This window comes from Nycticebus coucang, chromosome 6 (genome assembly GCF_027406575.1).
Source record: "Nycticebus coucang isolate mNycCou1 chromosome 6, mNycCou1.pri, whole genome shotgun sequence".
Classification (NCBI taxonomy): Eukaryota; Metazoa; Chordata; class Mammalia; order Primates; family Lorisidae; genus Nycticebus; species Nycticebus coucang.
In genome coordinates this window covers 11,348,583-11,356,742 of record NC_069785.1, presented here as the reverse complement: position 1 = coordinate 11,356,742, position 8,160 = coordinate 11,348,583, and the positions used below count along the sequence as shown (strand labels likewise).

Below are 8,160 nucleotides of genomic sequence, written 5' to 3'. Positions count from 1 at the left end.
ATGAAAGCTATAACCCAGTTATAACCTAAGAATAGGGGGAAGGGGGAGAGGGAGGGGAGGGAAGGGGTAGGAAGCGCGGAGAGAGAGTGATTCGTGGGATTACACCTACAGTGCATCTTACAAGGGTAACATGTGAAACTTAGCAAATGTGAAATATAAATATCTTAACACAGTAACTAAGAAAATGCCAGGAAGGCTATGTTAACCAGTGTGATGAAAATATGTCAAATGGTCTATAAAACCAGTGTATGGTGCCCCATGATCACATTAATGTACACAGCTATGATTTAATAAATAAATAGGGTTTTTTGCTGCATGTATTTTTATAAAAAGAACAGTTAGAAAGTTAATATTTCAAAAAAGGATTTATAAACTCAATCACAAATCAAGTTTTAAGAGAATTTCTTACATAGAAATTAGATAATTAGTCACAGAGAATCCATAATTATCAATTTAATTTACTGAAAATGTGCTAAGTATTATTTTGCCTTGTGTTATAGTCACAGGCTCAAACCCTTGCTGATTTAAATCAGCAGCAGGACCTCATAAGTAAATGCTGAATGGGAGAAGATGTTTACATGCTATGAATCTGACAAATGGCCAATAACCAGAAGCTACAAAGAACTCAAGCAAATCAGCAAGAAGAAAGCAAACAACTCCATTGAAAACTGGGCAAGAAACATGAACAGAAACTTTTCTCTTGAGGACAAATGACCAACGAACACATGGAAAAAATGTTCATTGTCTCTAATCATCAGAGAAATGCAAATCAAAACACCTTTGAGATATCACTTAACCCCAGTAAGAATGACCCACATCACAAGGTCCCAAAGCAACAGATGCTGGTGTGGTGTAGAAGGAAGGGAGCACTCATGCACTATTGGTGGGACTGCAAACTAGTACAGCCTATCTAGAAAGAAGCATGGAGATTCCTCAAAGAACTAAAAGGAGACCTATAATTTGATCCTGTAATCCCATTAGGCAGGTGAGAATTCTACCACTGAACCACCCATGCTCCCCCTGCAACCTCATTAGGTATCTACCCAAAAGAATAAAAGACATTTCACAATTCACAACTTCAAAGATTTGGGAACAACTCAAGTGCCCTTTAACACATGTATGGATTAATAAACTTGGTATATATATACCAAGGAATACTATTCAGCCATAAAAAAGATGGCAATTTTGTATCTTTTGTAACAAACTGGATGGATTTGAAAAACATTCTCCTGGCGGTGCCCATAGCTCAGTCGTTAGCGTACCAGCCACATATACCCAGGATGGCAGGTTGAAACCCGGCCTGGGCCAGCTAAACAGCAATGACAACTGCAACAAAAAAAATATCCAAGCATTGTGGGGGGCACCTGTAGTCCCAGCTGCTTGGGAGGCTGGGGCAAGAGAATCACTTAAGCCCAAGAGTTTGGGGTTGCTGTGAGCTGTGACACCACATCATTCTACCAAGGGTGACATAGTGAGACTCTGTCTCAAAAAAAAGAAAGGAAGGAAGAAAAGAAAAGAAAAACATTCTCCTAATTATCACAGGAATAGAAAAACAAGCATCACATGTACTCAATTGTACTACATTGGAACTAGTAGATCAACAAATACATGCTCACATGGGAGAAAAAGATTAATTAATTCATGGAGGGGAGGCAGGTGAAGTAGTTGGGTAAGATACTACCCAGTGGGCACATTACATGGGTAAACAGCACACATCCTGGATGAAGAACACAACTGCAACTTGGACTTCAAACTTACAGAAGAAACTATGTAACTTAATCATATGTACCCTCATATTAATTTGAAATTTAAAAAAGAAAAAGTAAATGCTAATAGGAGCGACTAGATCATGAAAACAAAATTGAGAGTGATCCCTGAGTCACCGAACCATCTGCTTATCATCATCCTTGTTAATAAAATCTGTCACTTGTAGACCATTGGTTGCATATCATATTCTGGTAGACTCTTCTAAATCATAATTGTTCATTTATTCAACAAATAAACTGTATGTGGTACAACCAGACCATGTAATAACAATGGTGGGTCACAGCAGACAAAATATTTATCCTCACTGAGATTATAAATTACTTTTAATACAAACTATAATTGTATTCTATGGACTGAATCTTACTCTCCCCAAAACTGATAGTGAAGCCCTACCCGCAGTATCTCAGAACACAACTGTATTTGGAGATAAGATCATTTAGAGAGGTAATTAAGCTAAAATGAAGCCATTAGGATGGGCCCTCGTCCAATCTGACTGGTGTCCTTAGTACAAAAAGAAATTTGGACATGCACAGAAACAGCAGGGTTGCATGCACACAAAGAAAAAAATATGTTAGGATACAGCTTGAAGGCAGACATCCACCAGCCAAGGAGGGGGGCTGTAGGAAAAATCAAACCTGCCAACACTTTCATCTTGGACTTCTAGCTTCATGATTGCAAAAGATAAACTTCTGCTGCCAAGTCTATGGGACTTTGTTACAGCATTTGTAACAAACCAGTACACTGTGATAAAATGCCATTCTGAGAAGGTTCACAGATCTAGGAGCACTCAGAGCATTTGACCTGTCAAAGCACCAAAGACTGAACTCTGAAAAATGTGTGGGGTTTAGCAAGTCAGAATGGGAGAAACAGTATGTTCCAGGCTGAAGGAAGAGTTTGTGTAGGGCCCTGTAAAAGGAGGAAGCAGGGCATATTTCCAGGAACTGAAGGAAAATCAACGTGGCTGGGACACAGATTGTGAGGGGGAGTGCAGTATGAAGCAAAGCTGGAAAGAAAAGCAGACACCAGACCATGCAGATGCTTGCAGGCCAAGAGTTAAAGATTTCAGTCCTTATTCTGAGAAAAACTGGAAGTCATTGATGTGTTTTAAGCAAAGAATAATATGGTTAAGTTTGAATTTCAAAAGCACTCCAGCTGAAGTAGGAAGAACAGATTGGACAGCAGCAAGAAAGGAGATGGAGAGAGGAAGCTATTTCAGTTGTCTAGGGTGGAGAAGTGGTCCACTGAATGAGGGTGGTAGCTGTAAAGATGGGAAGACGGAGACCAATGCAGGAGATATTTAAGAGTGTGACTATTATAGATGGCTCATGTAAGTGGAATTAGGCAATATTTGTCTTCTGTGACTGGCTTATTTTACCTAGCATAATCTCCCCCACGGTTCCTCTATGTTGTCAAAAATGGCAAAATTTCTCATTTTTAAGGATGAATACTATTCAGTTGTGTATATATACCACATTTTCTTTATCCATCCTTCTGTCCATGGGCATGACAGAAGACCAGTGAATATGAAAATGCAGAGATCTCGTCAAGATTCTGATTTCAATTCTTCTGGACATATTCTATGATACAATAGTGGTGAAGAGGTGAGGAAATGGGGAGTTGTTCAATGGGTATAAAGTTTCAGTTTTGCTAGATAAGTAACTAGAGATCTGCTATAAAACATAGTGAGTATAGTTAACAATAAGGTATTATGCACTTCAAAATGTCTTTCTTATTTAATTTTTGTTTAATTTAATTTAATTTTTTAATGTCAAGTTAATATGAGGGTACATATTTTTAGGTCACATTGTTTTCAATTATAAGATTCAAGTTGTAGTTGAGCCCTTCACCCAGAGGGTGTGCTGAACACCCTCACATTGTGCACATTAGCTGAGATCCCACCAAATAACTCTCCTTTCTCCCTTCCCTCTCCCTCCTTTCCCCTCCCACTTTGTAGACTATGTTTGTATTTCATCATTCATGTGGGTGTGTAGTTGCCTATATATTATTTTCATATTGGTACTGAGTACATTGAATTTTTTTTTCCATTCTTGAGATACTTTACTAAGAAGAATGCGTTTCAACTCCATCCAGGTAAACACAAAAGGTGCAAAGTCTCCATCTTTTCTTATGACTGAATAGTACTTCATGGTATACATATGCCACAGTTTGTTAATCCATTAATGGGTTGATGGGCACTTGGGTTGCTTCCACTACTTGGCATTTATGAATTGAGCTGCAATAAACATTTTAGTGCAAATGTCCTTGTGGTAAAATGACTTATGTTCTGGGTAGATACCTAGTAATGGGATGGTGGGATCAAATGAAAGGTCAACTTTCAGTTGAGATTTCTCATTTTTCTTTCCATAAAGGTTGTATTAATTTGCAATCCCACCAGGAATATAGAAGTGTTCCCTTCTCTCTGCATCCATGCCAGCATCTGCAAATTTGGAACTTTGTGATGTGGGCTAATCTCACTGGGTTTAAGTGATATTGCAGAGTAGTTTTGATTTACATTTCTCTGATGATTAGAGATGATGAGCGTTTTTTCATGTGTTTGTTGGCCTCTCATCTGTCATCTTCAGAGAAGTTTCCATTCATGTCTCCTGCTCACTTATAAATGAGATTGTTTGCTCTTTTCTTGTTGATTGAGTTCTCTGTAGATTCTAATTATCAGTCTAGTTATTGACTTTTATTGGCATGTATGAAGGCTACTGATTGGTGGGCATTTATTTTGTATCCTGAGACATTGCTGTATTCCTTGATTACCTGTATTCCAGGTATAAGATGTCATCCTCAAAGAGAAAGAGTTTGAATACCCTTGATTTCCTTCCCTTTCCTGATGACAATGGCAACCAGAACTATGTTGAATAGCAGTGGCAATAGTGGGCATCCTTGTCTAGCTCCAGTTATGAGTGGGAATGCTTTCAGTTTTACTCCATTCAATGATATTGACTGCGGGTTTGTTGTAGATGGCCTCAATCAGTTTAAGAAGTCTCCCATCAAAGCCTATTTTCTTAAGTGTTCTTATGAGAAAAAGATACTGGATATTGTGAAAAGCCTTTATCGGCATCAAGTGAGAGAATCGCATGGTCTTTGTTTTTTATTTTATTTATGTGGTGAAATACCTTTATGAATTTACATATATTGAACCAAACTTCATCATTGGGATAAATTCTACTTGATCATAATGTATAACTTTTTTGATGTGTCACTTTTTCTGTTTGCTAGGATCTTATTGAATATTTTCGTATTAATATTCATGAATGATATTAGATATTAGTCTATAGATTTCTTTCTTTGTTGGGTCCTTTCCTGGTTTTGGAATCAGGGTGATATTTCCTTCGTAGAATGTGTCGGGGAGGATTCCTTCCTTCTCTATGTTTTGGAATAGATTAAGCAGTATAGGTACTAGTTCCTCTTTGAAGATTTCATAGAATGCTGGTATGAAACCATCTGGTCCAGGGATTTCCTTTTTTGGAAGATTTTGTATTGATGATGCAATTTCAGTGCTTGATAGAGGTCTGTTCAAAATTTCTTTTTTTTTTTTTTGCTTACAATCTTTATTGAAATTATACAAAAAGAATCCCCCAAAAGTGAAAAAATACATTATATACAAAAACACCTTCCCTTAGGAGGAAGGCTCTGCCCCCTTTTAACATGCAGTGCTTTCAACTGTAGCTCCAGCCTCCTTTGTCCCCTCCACTGCTGCCCAGCTTTCAGCCTGATTCTCAGCCTCTTCTTCCATGTTTTCGGAGACTTCATTTCCACTGGGGACAGCATCCCCACTGCCTCCATTCACTGCTGGCTCTTGTTTGGCTTTCTTTGCATCATCTTTCCGGGGGCTCTCTTCCTCTGGTTTCCTCTTCTTCCTGACAAGGTGGGAAATATCAGTCACACAATTTGATGAAGAAGCACCATCTGCTGGCTTTCTACTGGCAATCAGAATAGCTTTCAAAGCCAATTCAGCTACATTCCCACTATGCTGAGACTCCTTTGCATCTTCTATCTTCTAATTTCAGGTAGCAGTTCCTTCAGTTCCTCAATTTCTTTCTTATATTCAGTAGGTGATCCTTCAGCCTCTATCTGCTCCTTTAGTACTCCCATTCTCTTCTCAATGACTTCAATAGACTTGCTGAACTGTGCCACAGCCTCATCATACTGAGAATTGTACCCATAGGCCTAGCCCAGCTGGTAGTGGGTTTCTGCAAGGAGCCGGTCGTGGGCTTCCAAGTACTGCTCCTGCAAGGTTAGGCAAGCCTGAAACTCCTCCACAGCTTGTATATAATTCTCAGATTCAACACTAACTTCTCTGAGTTTAAGATGTGCCTGTGCAGCATAAAGCTGGGCTTCTTTTGTTTCTTGCCTTTTGAAAATGATCTTTGCTAAATCCAGCATATCCCAGGCAAGCTCTAGGTTTCCAATCTCCTCCTCTTCATTTTCTTGAAGAGACTTGTTTTCAAGAACTGAATCTTTTGCTATTTCTTCAGCCTTGTCATTTTCTTTATCTTCTTCTTCTGAGCCTTCAGTTTCTTCACCCTCTTTCATCTGTTCTTCTCTCTCTTGTGTCTCTTCATTAGCAGCTATCTTAATTTTGTCTTCAGGTGATTTCTCAGTAGCTCCCTGGGCTACCTTGGTATCAACCCCATCTCCAGCTGCCTCAGACTCTTGTATAGACAGTTTAGTTTCCTCCTGACTAGGAACCAGCTTTGCCCTCGCCTTCTCCTCTAGTCCTAAACCATCTTTTGTTTCTGTCACTCTTTCTAAAGAAGTCTGTGGTTCAACAGGAGTGTAATCTCCTGGAGCTGACAGTCCATTGACTGCATTATCCTTAAGAACTGTGGCCTCCTGCCCAGGCTTCTCAGAAACTTCTGATACAGCCTCTATAGCTGAGGCCTCTGTAGACTCTATTGTCACCTCTGGTGACTCTTCAGCAGCAGGCTCTTCTTGCCCTATCAGTTGCTCAAGAACAACCTTTCCTATCTCATTTTCAGAGGTAGCTACCTTCTCCTTTGGCTCATCCCCATCCATATGTACTGGCTTGATTGCTGGGTCTACGGATGCTACTTCTACTTCCACTGCAGTGGTGGGCTTTTCATGAGCCACAACAGGCTGCTCTTCTTTTTGTTTCTCCTCTAGGCTCACAATTACCTCTCCCTGTTTCTCCTGACCTCCTTTTTCTCTACATTCTTCTGGGGCATCAGTTCCAGAAACTGATTTTTCTTCCTCAGCATCTGGGACTTCCTATTTGGCTTCCCAGAAATGATTTCACTTTCATTTCATCTTTCTGGTGCTGCTGCTCCTTTCACCTCTTCAGAGGTTTTAATTAACTGACCTGGCATCAATTCAACTTTCTCCTGTAGCTCCTCTGTAGGCTCACTTATATCCATATCTTCTTTTCCACCCTTTTCAATTTCACTTTCCTGTTCTTTATCGGTTCCAGGTTTTGCCAAAGACTTGTCTTCTGTTTTTTTGGCTGCTTCTTTTTCTCCCATGGCATCATAAAACTGTTCTCTCAACTCTTCCCTTGCTTCCTCATCTATATTGTCATTATTTTCTACCAGAGATTCTTCTGTTTTTTCTCCTTCCTCTTCCACATGAACACCTTCCACGGCATTTCCCAAAACACCATTCTCCATTCTTGCCAATTCCAAAAGTGATTTCCCATAGAAAAAGAAGGCTTCTCCACACTAATTAGCTGTTTCACCATACTTCTTACCTAAAAGACTGGCTGCTTCCTGGAATGCATTAACAGCTGCCAGAATATTACCCATCACCAGGTGTTTCTGTCCTAATCCCAGTAGTTTCTTAGCTTCACAATCCACATCCAGACTCTCCACTTTGTCTGTAGAGGTAGAAGGCACAGGAACATCTTCTTCAACTCTGGCAAAAACCAGCTCCGCGGCAATGGTGGCAGTGGCTGTGGACTCTGTGGCCATCGTTCCCATGAAGTGTAAGTGGTAAGCAAGTAGGGGAACAGAGCCTGTGAGGAAAGCAGAAAGAATACGGGACACCAAAGACTTATCCACAGACAGAAAATGGCAGATTCTGTTCAAAATTTCTAATTCTTTCTGATTGAGTTTAGGAAAGTGGCATGATTCCAGGCATTGGTCCATTTCCTCCACATTTTCATATTTCTGAGAATAGAGTTTTTTGTAGTAATTGTTGAAGATCTCTTATATTTCTGTGGTATGTGTTGTTATTTCTCCTTTTCATTTCTTATTGCAGTTATTAGAGATCTTACTTTTCTGCTTCTGGTTAGTCTAACCAAAGATTTGTCAATTTTATTAATCTTTTCAAAGAACCAATTTTTTGTTTCACTGATCTTCTGAATGATTCTTGTGTTTTTTATTTCAATTAATTCCGCTCTGATTTTGGTTATTTCTTTTCTTCTGC

At 39.4% G+C, this 8,160-nt stretch overlaps 1 pseudogene across 1 annotated transcript; it reads right to left on the bottom strand.

Annotated features, from left to right (window-relative positions):
• Positions 1-5,298: 5,298 nt before the first annotated feature.
• On the bottom strand, positions 5,299-7,703 carry LOC128588503 (nuclear autoantigenic sperm protein-like; annotated as a pseudogene). The gene has a single exon (XR_008380789.1). The product of XR_008380789.1 is annotated as a nuclear autoantigenic sperm protein-like (transcript).
• Between the last annotated feature and the right edge of the window lie 457 nt (positions 7,704-8,160).